Here is a 17578-nt window from a genome sequence, read left to right as displayed (position 1 = left end):
AGATATAAAAAAGCATTTGTCAAAATTAAACATTATTTCATATAAAAACTCTCACCATAGGAATCTAAGGAAATTACCTCAGCTTATAAAGGCCATATATGAAAAGCCACATCTAACATCATCCCCAACAGGAAAAGGTTGAAAGCTTTTCCTCTAAAATCAGGAACAAGGCAAGGATTCTTACTCTTGCTACTTCTATTCAACATACTCTTGAAATGGTCTAGCTAGGGCTAGACCAATTAGGCAAGAAAAAGAAAAAAAAAAAAAGAGGCATCCAAATTGGGAAGGGGGAAGTAAAATTATCTGTTTGCAGATGACATGATCTTATACGTAGAAAACCCTAAAGAATCCACATATATATACATATATATATACATATATACACATATATACATATATACACATAAGAATATATATATACATATATACACATAAGAATTGTTAGAACTAACAAATGAATTCATAAAATTTCAGGACACAAAGCCAACATATAAAAATCAGTGTGTCTCTATATACTCACAAACTATCTGAAAAAGAAATTAAGAAAATAATCCCATTTACAGTAAGCATCAAAAATAATAAAATACTTAGGAATAAACGAAACAAGGTGAAAGACTTACACACTGAAAACAACCAAACACCGATGAAAGAAATTAAAGCATATACAAACAAATGGAAAGACACCCCATATTCATGTACTGGTAGGCTCAGTATTGCTAAAATAACCAAAACTATCAAAAGTGATCTACAAATTCAATGCATTCCCTATCCACATACCAATGACAGTTTTTACGGAAACAGAGAAAACAATCCTAAAATTCAAATGGAACCACAAATGACCACAGATAGCAAAAAAAAAAAAAAAAAAAAAAAAAAAAAAATCTTAAGAAAGAAGTACAAAGCCAAAGTCATCACACTTTGTGATTTCAAAATATACTGCAATATGTCTACAAGAAAACAAATGAAATTGGACCCTCATCCCATACCATACACAATAATCAACTTAAAATGAATTAAAGATATAAATGTAAGACCTGAAACTGTTACAACTCCTAGAAGATAACCTAAGGAAGAAGTCTGACATTAGGCATGGCAATAATTTCTTGGATATGACATCAAAATTACAGGCAACAAAAGCAAAAACAGACACATAGAAGTACATCAAACTAAAAATCTGCACAATAAAGGAAAACATCAACAGGGTGAAAGGCAACCTACAGAATGGGAGAAAATATCTGCAAACCATATATTTGATAAGGGTTTAATATCCAAAATATATAGAGATCTTAGATCTCAGAAAAAAAAAGCCAGAAAAAGCAAAAAAACAAAACAACCCAATTTAAAAATGGGCAAAAGAGGGGTGCCTGGGTGGAAGTGTCTGACTCTTGATTTTTGGCTCAGGTCATGATCTCAGCGTCATGAGATTGAGCCCCATGTCCAGTTCTGTGCTCAGCATGGAGTCTGCTTGAGATTCTCTCCCTATGCTCCTCTTCCAGCTTGTGCACACTCTCTCAAAAGAAAAAGAAAAAGAAAAAGAAAAGAAAAGAAAAGAAAAGAAAAGAAAAGAAAAGGGCAAAAGACCTGAATAGGCATTTTTCTAAAGAGGACATACAAATGGCCAACAGATTTATGAATAATGCTCAACAGAACTAGTCATCATGGAAACACATATCAAAACTATAATGAGGTATCACCTCACACCTGTTAGGATGGCCATTACATAAAACAAACAACAGGAAATAAGTGTTGGTGAGATGTGGAGAAACTGGAACCTTTGTGCATGTTGGTGGGTTCACTAATGTAAATAAAAACAGTACGGAAGCCCCTTCAAAAATTAAAAATAGAACTACCATATGATTCAACAATTCCATTTTTAGATATTTACCCAAAATAACCAAAATCAGGATCCCAAAGAGACATTTGTACTTCCATGTCCATTGTAGCATTACTCACAATTAGCCAAGACTTGGAAATAACTTAAATGTCCAGGAATGGATGAATGCTTAAAGAAAATGTAGTATATACATGCAACTATTATTCTGCCATAAAAAAGAAAGAAAATCCTGCCATGCTACAACATGGATGAACCTGGAGGACATTAAGTAAAATCACCAGGGAATGCCAATGTCATGTTAGCAAAACTCTTGTCTCTTTTTCTTACCTCTGGCAAGATGTCAGCCCAGATCTTTGGCTCAAATAATTGCTAGCTGACTACTTTACTGTTTTGAACAGAGCTTTGGGGCATAAGTTGTTTCACAGTCTGATCCAGTTAAATATGAGCATTGGTAGTTTTTTGGCTAGTCTTTGAGGTTTGTTCTGACCTCTTCTTAGTTCTGAAAACTAGCTGGCCTATGGGTTAGCTTTTTCCTCTTAATTAAGAGAATCCATCAGCCTGCTCTTATTTGCTTATTCTCAAGATCTCCATTGTTTTTGAGAACATCCTTAGACTTGAGTTTCCCTGAACTCCATTTCAAGTAAAATCAGTTCCTCTAGGGAGAGCTTTGGTACTCTCTGTTCTTATGGATTACGTCTTCCCCAGGCAGAATCTTAGAGCCATGCTCTAGAGGCTGGGTGGGGGCAGCAGCCTCTGGTCTTCTTGGCTTGCCTGTGTGTGTGAAACTTCTGCTTTTTAAGCAAGGTAGAGTGAGGACAATTGGGGCCCCGGTATTCTAGGTCTGCTACATCTGGAGTAGAGTCTCCATTCTATCAGTATGGGGTGGGTGGAGGTTGGGAGCCTTCGACTTGTTGGCTGTACTCACCAGGAATATAGCTTCTATAACTTAAAGTTAGAGGGGATGAGAAATGCTGGTAGCATGCTCTACTCATAAGACACAGTATCCTTTGAGGTGCCTGGGTGGCTCAGTTGGGTAAGCATCTTACTCTTGATTTTGGCGCAGGTCACGATCTTAGGGTCATGAGATGTAGCCCCCTTGGGCTCTGCACTGGGCATGGAGACTGCCCATTTCCTGGTTTGTAGAGAGCCACCTGGTCTCTGCTTATGAGGACACTAATCCTATCATATGGGCTCTACCCTCATGACTTTATCCAAACCTAATTACCTCCCAAAGTTCCCACCTCCAAATGCCATCACATTTGAGTTAGTAATTATTTTAACATAATGAATTTTAGGGGGAAACAAAGATTCGATCAATCTATGCACTAAGTGAATTAGTTTCCTAGAACTGCTATAACCACAAACTGCTTGGTACAAAACAACAAAAATTATTCTCTCATAGTTCGGGGGCCAGAAATCCAAAAATCAGTTTTGATTTTGGGCATAATCAAAGTATCAATAGGGCCATGCATTCATCAATGGCTCAAATACAGAATCCTTTCTTTGCTTCTTCAACCTTTTGGTGGCTCCAGGCATTCCTTGGTTTGTGACCACATCACTCCAATCTCTGCCTCCATGGTCCCATTTCCTCATCATCTTCTGTCTCAAAAACTCCCTCTGCCTTTCTCTTATAAGGATAAATAGGATTGCATTAGGGTCCTCTCAGATAATCCAGTATAAAGATTTAAAATCCTTATTTATTTTGCCATATAAGGTAATCACTCTTATGTAAAGTGACAAATGAGATTCTTATGTTCATTTTTTTCCTGTTACATCATAGCCAAATGCCATAAAGCTGAAAATTTTAAGCTTCGGCCCTAAGGTACTTCCAGAGACACAATTTAAAAAACAGGATCAAACAATGGATATCAAGAAAATTAAATTCCCCCTTATAAGAGAATTATCTAAAACATCAAAATTAAAACTGTGTTATTATATTTTTACCTCATCCAAATACTCCTTTAAAAGAACAATAACTCATTGCCCTTCTGCAAAATGATAAATCTTCTCCTACATTCAAGAATGTTTTTACAATTCAAAGTATCTTTTAAACTCAATTTAGTAACACACACACACACATACACACACATCACACTTTCTTCTACATAAGCCTATGCATGAAGAACATTTATATTATTTAGTCTGCTCTAGGAGGTAGAAGTTCGGATTTTGCTGCACCAAAGCTATTAGTAAGAGTTATGAGTACAAAGTAATGAGACTATATTTTTCTTTAATATATAATTTCATACTTTACATGTAGATGGGTGCTGTACCCATTAGGGTAGGCAATTTGGGAAATATATACTTACTCATAATTTGCAACTTCTGAAACTATATTTATAATTCTTTTAGAAATTTCTTCTGTATCAGTTTATTATACACCAAAAAGTCTTGTTTTTAATGGCCATACTTTCTTTTAAAAGTATCAGTTTAGCGTTCTTAAACTCACTCATAATTGTTATTCACTGAACTTGAGATAGTTATATCTTATTTTTAAAAAGCAAGCTTACCCCGTGTGGCATTTTTTTAATATTATTAAGATTATTTTAGAAGAATAAAGCTGGTACATTGTAATCTGTAACCAATTTTGTCAAGCAGATATGTTGGTCAAACTGGAGATACTCACCAATGGACAATTATGACCACCATAGTCCAGCTCTCCAGTCCCCTTTGTGCAGTCCATCCCCATGCCACCTAGGACCCAAAAGACCACCTATAAATGTTTACATGATTCAAAGACAGCACACTACTTCACCACTATGGCCAAACTAAACCAGGTAGAAGACAGAAGTCTCACTTTGCCATGATACAAGAGAGCTTCAGGTTCACCAGAATTGAGTTCAACTCTTGAGAGAAGACTTATTGAGAAAATTTAGATGTACCTACTGAAGCCACACACGAACAGGTTATTCTAAGTAACTGACTACAAAGGGGCTAACATGAGTCAACAGGTCTGGGGCTAGATCAAACTTTCCAAATGCAGTGAAAGGCTCTTCTGATAGGGAGATCAATATCCTTGATTTAACCTAGTATGCATTCAACATCCCTTTTCCCCTGGAAGTGGCATGGGGTACAACCAGCACAACACAGGTTTACCTCCAGATACTTTCTGCTAGTTCTCCTCAGGACCTACATAATTTCTGGTCAGTGATTTCAAGTTTTAATAATTTTAAGTGTTTAGTTTCCAGAAATCTAAGATATTAAAATCATGTTCTTTGTTTGGCTACTAATGCTGGGATCCATAGTTGGTTTATAAACTTTTCTTGTTTTTTTTTTTTTTTAAGTCGTATGTTTAATTTTTTTTTAGTAACCTCTACACCCAGTGTGGGGCTTGAACTCATGATTCTGAGCTCCAAAGTCTCATATCCCTCCAACAGAGACAGCCAGGAGCCCTCTTTCCTTGTTTTTAGTCTAGTCTTTTTAAGCTCAGGCTATCTCACAGACTGTCCTAGTCCATGGGAAGGGAAAAATGTTTTTTGTCATGAATGATCTTGCAGGTTATGTTGGTTATTAACTATTGCTTCTCAGCTCCAAATTCACCCTTTTGGCCTGCTCTGAAAATGGATCTGGGTCCTTAAATGGTTTTCTTTGACAACTCTAGCATATGAAGGGTCGTCAAGAGAGGGCACTGGAGAGACACACCATAGAGGGCAGGAGGAAAGGATTTTGTTCCCTCCTGGCTCCCCCAGTGCTCAGCTCCTGCAATTGTAGAGAGGTCAGCTGACCCTGCAGCCTCCCCAGCACCAGCTTTGGGTGATTTTACAGTGGAGTGCCTCTGGTAAGATGCATCCTCAGCAAGTTCCCAGGGGGTGGGTTTATTTTGGGTAGGTTCCATCAACAAGGCACCACACTGACCTTTCTGCAGTGAGCCACAGCAGGTCCTCTGCAACAAACTCTGAAACTCAGTCCCAAGGGGCCCATTCTTGGGGGCCCCTCGGCTGTAGGGTAGTGGCTATTAAGATCATATTATACCTGCTATTCCTGTATTCTACAGAGTTCTCTTTACCTCTTATCAATCTCTCACTTCCTATACCCTATCATATTTATAGTCCTTCTATTAAACTTTCTCTGTTCAAATGATCATGTGGTTCCTCTGTCCTGATTGGACCCAGATTTTTCCAGCAATAGAAAGCACTGTTTTCCAATTCTTCTTTGTGTAGCTCAGAATAAATATGCTTACTAACAACTAACAATACTGATAAAATAACAGACAAAAAAAAAAATCAGAAAAAAGCTTTTCTGTTAAAAATATTTTACTTACCTAATCCTATAGGGATTCTCACTCCCATATGAAAAACCAGAGGAAAATAAGAATGTTTCCTCATTTACTATTATTCATCTACAGGGGGAAGAATTCCAGTTGAAAATACTAAAAACGTGAAGCCAAAGCTTTTGTAAAAAAAGAAAAAGTTGTCTGGTTTGTGCATAGCAGAGAAATAAAGAATCAAGCCAATTTTACAAGTCACTAGAAACGAAAAGAAAAAGGAAAGTTGTCAACTAATGAATGAACTTCATTTCATTATCTATCCTGTCTTGTTAATGTAAGTAAAAAATACAAATGAACATTTATGTAATAAGACAAAATAAATCAGATAGCATGAAGAAAAAGGGGAAGAAGAAAATATTTTCACAACTTTTAATTGGGCTGACATAGACAACTGCCAGGAAACAACTTTATAAGCAACTTAAATTCTGAAAAAAGTTGTTGATTTTTATATTTTATCTTTGTAACTACCTAAAAGCAACTTTCTCATTCAATATAAAAATTGTACAGAAATTAAAAGTTATAAAGCTCTTTTTCATATGTCCGTATGTAGAGATAATAACAACATCAATAAAAAGATCCCTCCTATAATGAATTATCAGAAAGAGAAATTAAGAAAACAAACCCATCTACAACTGAGTCAAGAAGAATACCTAGGAATAAATTTAACCAAGGAGGTAAAATATCTGTATACTGAAAACTGTGAGACACTGATGAAAGAAATTAAAGACGCAAATACATGGATATTCCATGTTCATGGATTGGAAGAGTATTGTTAAAATATTGTTAAAATACCACCCAAAGTGATCTACTGATTCAATGAAATCCCTATCAAAACACCAAAGGCATTTTTCACAGAAATAGAATAATCCTAAAATTTGTATGAAACCAAAAAAGACCCCCAAAAGCCAAAGCAATCTTGAGAAAGAACAAAGCTGGAGACATCACGCTCCCTGATTTCAAACTATATTACAAAGCCATAGTAATCAGAACAGTATAGTACTGGCATAAAAACAGATTCATAGATCAATGGAACAGAATGGAGAGTCCAGAAATAAACCCATGCATATATGGTCAATTAATTTATATCAAAGGAGCCAACACTCTACAATGGGGGAAAGGACAGACTCTTCAATAAATGGTGTTGGGAAAACTGGACAGCCACATGCAAAAGGGTACCCTTACACCCTTCATAAAAATAACTCAAAATGGATTAAAAACTTGAATGGATGACCTGAAACCATAAAACTTCTACAAGATAACATAGGCTGTAAGCTCCTTGACAATGGTCTTACAGATGATTTTTTGGATCTGACTCCAAAAACAAAGGTAAAAACAGCAAAAATAAACAAGTGGACTAGTTCAAACTAAAAAGCTTCTGCAAAGCAAAGCAAACTATCAAAATTAAAAGGCAACCTACTGAATAGGAAACAATATCTGTAAATCACATATCTGTTAAGGGGTTAATATCTAAAGTATATAAAAAGCTCCTATAATTCAATAGCAAAACCACAAACAATCTTTTTTTAAAAAATATTTTATTTATTTGACAGAGAGAGACAGCGAGAGAGGGAACACAAGCAAGGGGAGTGTGAGAGGGAGAAGAGGCTTCCTGCAGAGCAGGGAGCCCGATGTGGGGCTTGATCCCAGGATCCTGGGATCACGACCTGAGCCGAAGGCAGACACTTAACGGCTGAGCCACCTAGGCGCCCCAAAACCACAAACAATCTGATTAAAAAATGGGCAGAGGATCTGAACAGACATTTTTCCAAAGAAGACATACAGATGGCCAAAAGAAGACATACAGTAGATGGCCAACAGGTAAATGAAAAGACACTCAACACCAGGGAAATACAAATCAAAACCACAATGAGGTATCTATCACCTCATACATGTTAGAATGGCTACTGTCCAAAAGACAAGAAATAACAAGTGTTAGCAAAGAGGTGGAGAAAAGGGAACCCCCGTGCACTGCTGGTAGGAATGTAAATTCATGCAGCCACTATGGGAAACAGAAGTGTTCCTCAAAAAATTAAAAATGGCATTACCATATGATTCAGTAATACCGTTTCTGGGCATTTATCCAAGGAAAACAAAAACACTAACTAAAAAAGATACATGCACATCCATGTTCACTACAGTATTATTTATGATAACCAAGATATGGAAACAACCTAAGTGCTCTCCATCAACAGATGAATGGATTAAAAAAAAGTGACACACACACACACACACACACACCACACTGTGTGTGTGTATGTGTGTGTGTGTGTGTGTGTGTATAAAACAGAATATTGTTCAGCCATAATATATACATATATATATAAAACAGAATATTGTTCAGCCATAAAAAAGAATGAAATCTTGCTATTTGTGACAACATGGATGGACCTTAAGGGCATCATGCTAAGTGAAATAAATTAGAGAAAGACAAATACTGTATGATTTCACTCATGTGGAATTTAAAACAGGAACAAGAAAAAAACCAAGCTCATAGATACACAGAAAAGGTGGGTCTGCCAGGAGGTAGGGTATGGGTGGGTGAAAATGGGCTAAAGGGGTCAAAAGGTATATACTTCCAGTTATAAAATAATTAAGTTATGGGGATATAATATACAGCATAGTGCCTACAGTTACTAATATTGCATTGCATATTTGAAAGTGGCCAAGACAGTAGATCTTAAAAGTTCCTCACTGCAAGAAAAAACAATGTTTAACTATGTTATGGGAACAGCTATTAACCAGACTTATCATGGTAATCATTTCATAATACGTGCAAATACAGAAACATTATGTTGTATACCTGAAACTAATAGTGTTATGTAAATTATGTCTCAATAAAATATTAATACATAAAAAACCTCCTTCTTCCCAGATCTAGCTAGGATTTTCTAGAACAAATGGCAGAAAACTGTGATTTTCTAGAACAAATGGCAATAATATAACAGATTAATTAAGGTAACATTACAACAAAAATCTAGGCCATGTGAGCTATGGTCCAAGATTATTTATTGGGAGATCTTAAAATCTTAGGTTAGGGAGAAGCTAATTTTTAATCTCAAGAAACTATAGATGAAACAACAAAAAGGCACTAGTTAGACTTTAGAACCTGGGAGAGTCATTAGATAATCTAAAAACAAAAACTCCAATCAACCAAACAACCAAGCAAACAAAGAAACAAAAACCCCTTAAGCAACCCTAAATAACTTCCAGATTTTTAAGTTTAAAACAAACGAAAATGAATGAATTTCCCAAGTGTTTCAAGGGAAAATAGGCCCTTCCTGCCTCTAGTTAAACAAACTCTTTAGTTGAAGGTTCTGACTCTCCAATTTTGGAGAATACGACTGCTTGACAGGCAAAATACAGGATGAAAATAAAGATAATAGTAATTTGGTAACAAATTATAAACTTCAACTGGCCACCAGCACTTCAAAGTAACCATTAGTCAGAGTTAGTGGGGTCTGTGGTCACAATGTTATAGAGAAGTACTGTCTTCTGTTTTTAAAGTATGAATAGCTAAGGCCTTATCAATAAAGAAAAACCAGAAATGGTATTACTGAGGACAAAAGGAGTTACTAAAGAAACACTATCGAGTTATTTCTCTTAATTTCATTTATTTTTTCAAAAAAGCACATTCAAGTCAGCATTTCTTACAACCTTACAATACATTGTCTTATTTTCAGTATTATATATTTTCTTCTAAGAACATCCCTATGAAAAATAGGTAAGGAAAATTTTCATTTCTTTACAAATGGAGATAAGTAACTTAAAAGTATAATGTTACTTAACTTTAAAGATACGCACAAAAGATAAAGAATTTTCCATGGCCTCACATATTAATTTGGATTGAATTATACTTCAGTCTTTTTGCTGGTGAGGTAGACTATCTATGGAAATATATTTTGACATCAGTTATTTTCCATTTTTTAGTTTGTGTCAGATTTCAGAGGAGAATAAAGAAGAGCACATTTTCTAGAAATCTGAACGCTAAGCAGCAGACAGGACTGATCATTTATTATAGTAATAATACCGGTCTTTGGCTTAAACATGCCAACCCTGAATCCTGGGCTAAGATGCTCTTCAGTAATACTGCAGTGAGGAGGAGTCCCTTATATCAAGGGGCCGAGAGACACAGTGGAATGTCTGTTTGATCATACATGACATTTAAAAAAAATACTATCTTCATTTGAAGTAGTAGTAAGGTCTGAAAGGAAAAAGGACCATAAATAAATAAGTGAATAAGTAAGCAAGTTAAGTAAATAAAGCTGTAATCCTAACAAGTCTTTATTTCCGCAACTACAGCCATTAACACGGAGTTTTAAATTCAATTGTTAAAGGATTTGTTAAAGGATTTTGATCTATGATTAAAATCTAATGAATTTTAAATTCATTTTTTGCTGATTGTATAAAAAATATAATTTCATTATAACAAACTCTGAGCACTGTCAAAATTTGTTTTTTATTTCAAATACCTATCAAGGAAATTTTCAAATAAATAAATAAATATTATAAATCAGTAAAATCAACTTGCCTTAAAATTTTCTGACATGGAGAGGACTTTTATATGCTATTTAAAATGGAATTTATCCTGAATTCAATTCAACCGTCCACACCAATGAAGACTTCCATAGAAAAATATTGCATGTTTGTTCTTCCTATAAAACAAAGTGGTAATTTATCTTATTTATTATTTCCCAAAATCAAATTGGTCCAATTTCAAGACACCACTGAAATTTCAGAGAAAGTTAATACAGACACATTTAGAGTATATTTTACCTTGCCTATTAAAAGTCTGATTGTTTGACTGCAGATGTCAAGAATGTAATGCTAAAAAGGATTATCGGCTCAGCCTGAACGCATACCATGAGCAATTAATTAAGTCTGCCATGGGCACAGGTATACACACATGACATATTTCATCATCCTTCATGTGGAAGTTGCTGGTTAAGAACACATTTTAGTAGTCAGGCAGCTCTGAATTCAAATCCTGACCCCACCACTTATTGGCTCTATGACTTAAGACAAATTACTAGTTTCCTTGGCTGTAAAGTGGGAATAATCATCCTTTAATTTGTCAGAGCTAAATAACGATGAAGATGAAGACGTAACTACAACCTGGCATCAGTAATTACTTAATAAAAAAATAGCTGTTACTATTGCTATAGGAGTTTGGGTCTTTCAGAACTCATTAGTGACTGATCACTGAACGTGATCTTGACATAGGCAGTGCTCTGCCAAAATCTGCTTCTATAGTGAGCGAGCTTTCACTCAGCGAGTCACTGGACATATGGCAGCAGCCAGCTGTGGCCGCGTGTGTGGCACTGGCAGCTCAGGCTGGGCACACGAACACAACTCCGTGAAGCAACAAAGGTCCACACTCTCATATTCTTCAAACCAATGCTACAGGTCTGAGGTTTGTCCCTGCAATACAGAAATGTACCATTTACTCAGAATGAGGTTTAGAAAAATAATGGTTACAAAAATAGAACCATTTTATTCTTCCTGGGACCACTCACCTACCAACCAAGTACAGCATAAGAACTGGTAATTATACTCTTCAAGAATTTTAGAAAGAGTCTTAATCTAGGCCTACTCAACACTAGCCACATTGAAAGAAATAAGACTCTGTCAACATGAAATCTACTTTAATGACAAAGTATACATATAATGAAAAAAATCTTTAAAAATTTAAAGTTAGTTAGAAAATGCTTATGTTATATAACCAGAAAGAATGAACAATATAGCTAAAAAGAAAGTAGGGCTTTTTATTATGAAAAGTAAACTTTTTAACAGTTAAATATAGTGTCAAATCTTACGGTATTTGAAATTCTAATTCTGTGATTATGATTTCTAACGAATGGTCTTGGCTACTATTCCAGGTCCTATTACATGATTTTACTAAGCCTGAGTGATTCTGATGAGAAAGCAATAAAATGAGAAGGACACAGGATTTAAGGAGTCAGCAGACCTGGGTTCACTGTGTATTTTAACTGTGTAACCCTGAACTCCCTTAAACTCATGCAGGCTATTTTTTTCAGCTGTAGAATACTGATAAGAATATTTTTCTCATTAGTCTGCTGTGAGCATCACCCTAAGTTCACCTATTTAAGTGTTTTATGAACACCAAAGTGCTGTCCCATCAGGTGGCTATCAGTAGAGAAGCCACATTTTCCCATGTGTTTATACAATTGACTTGGATTACTGGAAACAGGAGAGAAGCTGGGAGGGAAGTCCTGTGGGCACACCATATGAAGAGAACTCTGTCCCGTTTATGACTATGAGCCTATATCAGCAAAGAACCCTGTGGATAACATGTTGCTGCCTACATGGAAATCTCATCATTGTTTTATTTTGGGAGATAGACTTTCCTTTGATTCTATTAATTTGGGTGGAGGGACAGAGCATGAAGATGGAACAAACCACACCACTCCAAACATTCACATGGAAGGAAATATCACGGACACAGAACACCCAATACAAATCTGGATACTACTCATAGTCCCCACATATTTTTAAAAACTCAACTCACTTATATATGATTAGCAAAATTATAAATAATCTATAAACACAGTGCCGAAAGTGTGTCAGGAGTGATATACTGATAGGAGCCCAGATGGGAAGATGACTTCTCTTCCTCCATCTTCAGAAACACAGGAAGCTGTTTACATCCACTGAAAAAAGGCTTCTCTAAAATTCACACAACTGACACTCAAGTATTCATTGCCAGTTACAGTGCTATTTGGGGAAGAAGCAGAGATTTGGTTTTCTCACTTTTTAAATATTAAATGCCTGACAGCTTTTGTTAAAGTCATTTGTAATATTTATTAAGTACTTATCATATGCCAGGAACTGTTCTAAGTGCTTTGAGTGTATCAATTTATTTAGTTTTCACAGTAATCTTAAAAGTTAGGCACTATTATTATCCCTACTTTTTATAAGAGGAAACCATGGCACAGCGAAGTTACAAAACTTGCCCAAGATCACATTCTTCATTAGGAGTAAGGCCAGGATCTGAATCCAGGCAGTCTGCAAACAGACCTCAAACCATGAACTAATAAACTCTACCATCTAATAAAAGAAATAATTAAGTAGAACATACATTATACTTAATGGTTTCAAAAAAGCATTTACTACTAAAGGTCTACTATTTGCCACACATATGATAATAAAAGATTTAAAGATACTAGATTTAAACTGAAGTTCATGGGCTAATCTCCATTTCTCAGTTAATTAATTATGTCCTCACATTTACTTGACTCAGCTATTTGTGGGAATAGAGGGAAGAGGAAGCAAGGGCCTAGAAGAATAATTACTACTAACAAAAATAATATTGCTTATGAAAAAGAATAAAGCTCCTCTGGGAAATATTTGACTAATTTTTCAGAAAATAAGTTCTGGGGAAATTCTCAAAGGACCTCCTGATTATGTAACACTGAATAAAGTCAACTGTCTACTATTTCCAGTGAGGACTTCTTTCCATGAGCGTCTGTCAACTCTTAGATATGGAACTAACACAAACTAAAGCAGCATCAGGCCTCAACCCAAAAGAAATTTCAATAAAAACTTCTGTCGTCTGACAATACTGCTCCCAGATTCATTCATATGTGGCTGCAATATATAAAGGTATAACTTTTGCAGTGAAATACTTCAGATCTAAAAGAAATACAATCATTAGTCAGTTACCTTTTATTTCATTCATAGTCATGGACTTCCTGCCATTCCATGAGCCACTTTAAAATGAAGAAAATTTTCTCACTTGTAAATTCAGGGGGCTTTTTCTCAGTCTCATAATCAGCAACTTCCCAATTATAAGAGAATCACTAACCACCTTCATCCTTTATCTTCAAAGTGTGTCTGCTGCCCACCCCTCCAGACACTTCCTCTTGATGGAAGCTCCTCAGAGCCATCTTTGTATATCTCTCCTCACCATTCCTTCAGTTGACTCTTACTTTCTATACAAGCACATCTGCACCATCTCTACACATCTGGTCTTAAATGTTCTTTGTATGAGAATCTGTCAACTCAGATAGTATGACCAAGATGGTCTGTGATTCTCTATTATACCTTTACCACCATGGTTCCCTCAGAGGCAACAAGCACAAGACCACATGACAATATTCTCCAGGACACAAAGCCTTGAGAATTCTCTGGGTTCTGCAGATGTTGCTATGAGGCTTCCTTTAGTTTCTGAGGTACAAAGGATATTTCCTCAGATGACCTCAGAAGATCTTTCTCAGATCTACACTGGGCAGAACAAGAAACTCAATTCTTAAGACTAACAAGATAAGTGATAACCTCCTATCACCCTTGGATTCCAAAGATAGAAAGACATAATGGTACCAGGGCCCTTAAAACTCTTAAAAATAACAAATGTACTCCACTCTCGCCACTATTATTCAACATAGTATTAGAAGTCCTTGCAACAGCAATCAGACAACAAAAAGGGATCAAAGGTATTCAAATCGGCAAAGAAGAAGTCAAAATGTCTCTCTTCGCAGATGACATGATACTCTATATGGAAAACCCAAAAGAAGCCACTCCCAAACTATTAGAAGTTATAGAGCAATTCAGTAACGTGGCGGGATACAAAAATCAATGCTCAGAAATCAGTTGCATTTCTATACACGAATAATGAGACCGAAGAAAGAGAAATTAGGGAATCCATCCCATTTACAATAGCACCAAAAACCATACGTTACCTTGGAATTAACTTAACCAGAGATGTAAAGGACCTATATTCTAGAAACTATAAATCACTCTTGAAAGACATTGAGGAAGACATAAAAAGATGGAAAGATATTCCATGCTCATGGATCGGAAGAATTAACATAGTTAAAATGTCCATGCTACCCAGAGCAATCTACGCTTTCAATGCTATCCCGATCAAAATACCGAGGACATTTTTCAAAGAACTGGAACAAATAGTCCTTAAATTTGTATGGAAACAGAAAAGGCTCCGAATCTCCAAGGAACTGTTGAAAAGGAAAAACAAAGCTGGGGGCATCACAATGCCGGATTTCGAGCTGTACTACAAAGCTGTGATCACAAAGACAGCATGGTACTGGCACAAAAACAGACACATAGACCAATGGAACAGAATAGAGAGCCCAGAAATGGACCCTCGGCTCTATGGGCAACTAATATTTGATAAAGCAGGAAAAAACATCCGGTGGGAAAAAGACAGTCTCTTCAATAAATGGTGCTGGGAAAATTGGACAGCTACATGCAAAAGAATGAAACTTGACCACTCTCTCACATCATACATAAAAATAAACTCCAAATGGATGGAAGACCTCGATGTGAGACAGGAATCCATCAAAATTCTAGAGGAGAACATAGGCAGCAACCTCTACGACATCGGCCAAAGCAAACTTTTTCATGACACATCCTCAAAGGCAAGAGAAACAAAAGATAAAATGAATTTATGGGACTTCATCAAGATTAAAAGTTTCTGCACAGCCAAGGAAACAGTCAGAAAAACTAAGAGGCAGCCCACGGAATGGGAGAAGATATTTGCAAATGACACTACAGATAAAGGACTGGTATCCAAGATCTACAAAGAACTTCTCAAACTCAATACACGAGAAACAAATAAACAAATCAAAAAATGGGCAGAAGATATGAACAGACACTTTTCCAATGAAGACATACAAATGGCTAACAGACACATGAAAAAATGTTCAAAATCATTAGCCATCAAGGAAATTCAAATCAAAACCACACTGAGATACCACCTTACGCCAGTTAGAATGGCAAAAATAGACAAGGCAAGAAACAACAATTGTTGGAGAGGATGTGGAGAAAGGGGATCCCTCCTACATTGTTGGTGGGAATGCAAGTTGGTATAGCCACTCTGGAAAACAGTGTGGAGGTCCCTTAAAAAGTTAAAAATTGAGCTACCCTATGACCCAGCCATTGCACTACTGGGTGTTTACCCCAAAGATACAGACGTAGTGAAGAGAAGGGCCATATGCACCCCAATGTTCATAGCAATGTCCACAATAGCTAAATCGTGGAAGGAGCTGAGATGCCCTTCAACAGATGACTGGATTAAGAAGTTGTGGTCCATATATACAATGGAATATTACTCAGCTATCAGAAAGAACGAATTCTCAACATTTGCTGCAACATGGACGGCACTGGAGGAGATAATGCTAAGTGAAATAAGTCAAGCAGATAAAGACAACTATCATATGATTTCTCTCATCTATGGAACATAAGAACTAGGATGATCAGTAGGGGAAGAAAGGGATAAAGAAAGGGGGGGTAATCAGAAGGGGGAATGAAACATGAGAGACTATGGACTATGAGAAACAAACTGAAGGCCTCAGAGGGGAGAGGGGTGGGGGAATGGGATAGACCGGTGATGGGTAGTAAGGAGGGCACGTATTGCATGGTGCACTGGGTGTTATACGCAACTAATGAATCATCGAGCCTTACATCGGAAACCGGGGATGTACTGTATGGTGACTAACATAATATAATAAAAAATCATTAAAAAAAATAACGAATGTACTAAGCTAGAGAGGGACAGTTTCTATTCTAGTCTTTGTAAACAGAATTGATCCTAACCAGTCTCCCTTCTATCCCCCAGTTCTCTCTCTCCAGACTTTTAGGTACCCAAAATTTCATGTTCCTGGCCCAAAGGCCCCAACCAATCATTCCCCACTCTGTCTTATCACTAACAATAGAATTTTGCAGCCCAGAAGCATTTCTTTTCTTCTTTACCAAGTCTTCCTCATGTTTGTTAGTTGCCAAAGTCGACCAGATATGAAGGAAGGAGAGGACTATCAGACTGACTAAAGCATATTAATCTCCAATTGGTAATATGAAAAGAGATAATTAGGGAAAGAGAGTTCTCTATTGATCCTTAAACCACAGTGCCCATTCTCAGGACCAGGGGAATGAGGCGGTGTGTAGCAAGCAGGGCACCTATGGTGCAAAATGCAAGGAGGCATCATTCTCAAGTGCCAACACTGTGTTTGCATGGCTCTAAAAGTGAGTGCCTCCTTATATGTTTTTGTGCCCTTGTAGGTGCCTCACTTTCCTTATTCTAAAGACCCTGTGCCATTCTGCCTATAAGTCAAAATGGTTAAGATGTTAGGCTCTTAACACCCATCTCTCCACCCAAACCAAGCTCATCCATCTTGTTTAGCTCATTGCTAAATCTAAGAGTCAATTTATCACTCCCTCCTCCTGATACACTTTCTTCATTTGGCTTCTAGAATACCTGCACTCTCTCTTGTTTTTCCTCCAACCTCATTGGTATTCCTTCTCAAACTCTTCTCTAAGCTTTATTTGTTTGAGAATCCCAAATCTCAGTCATAGGTCCTTTACTCTTTTCCATTTATATTCACTACCTTGATTTCATTCAACTTGATCATTTCTTGAAATACCATCTACTTGACAATTCCCATGTATTTCAAGCTCAGACCCCTCTCTGAACTTCAGCCTCACATTCAGATGCCTAGTCAACACTG

At 36.5% G+C, this 17578-nt stretch overlaps 1 protein-coding gene across 4 annotated transcripts in view; it reads right to left on the bottom strand.

Annotated features, from left to right (window-relative positions):
- Positions 1-17578, bottom strand: part of RASSF8 (Ras association domain family member 8) — a 113748-nt gene that overhangs the window by 46509 nt on the left and 49661 nt on the right. Inside the window, exon 3 of one of the 4 annotated variants that reach the window (XM_045811783.2) lies at positions 4461-4528. The exons of the other annotated variants lie outside the window; for them this stretch is intronic. The gene's annotated coding sequence lies outside the window, so the exon portion shown is untranslated. The remainder of the gene's footprint in view (positions 1-4460; positions 4529-17578) is intronic. 4 annotated transcript variants of the gene reach the window in all.

Source organism: Ursus americanus, chromosome 25, assembly GCF_024610735.1.
Source record: "Ursus americanus isolate L20-20 chromosome 25, mUrsAme1.1.p, whole genome shotgun sequence".
Classification (NCBI taxonomy): domain Eukaryota; kingdom Metazoa; phylum Chordata; class Mammalia; order Carnivora; family Ursidae; genus Ursus; species Ursus americanus.
This window is presented reverse-complemented; position numbering and strand designations above follow the sequence as displayed.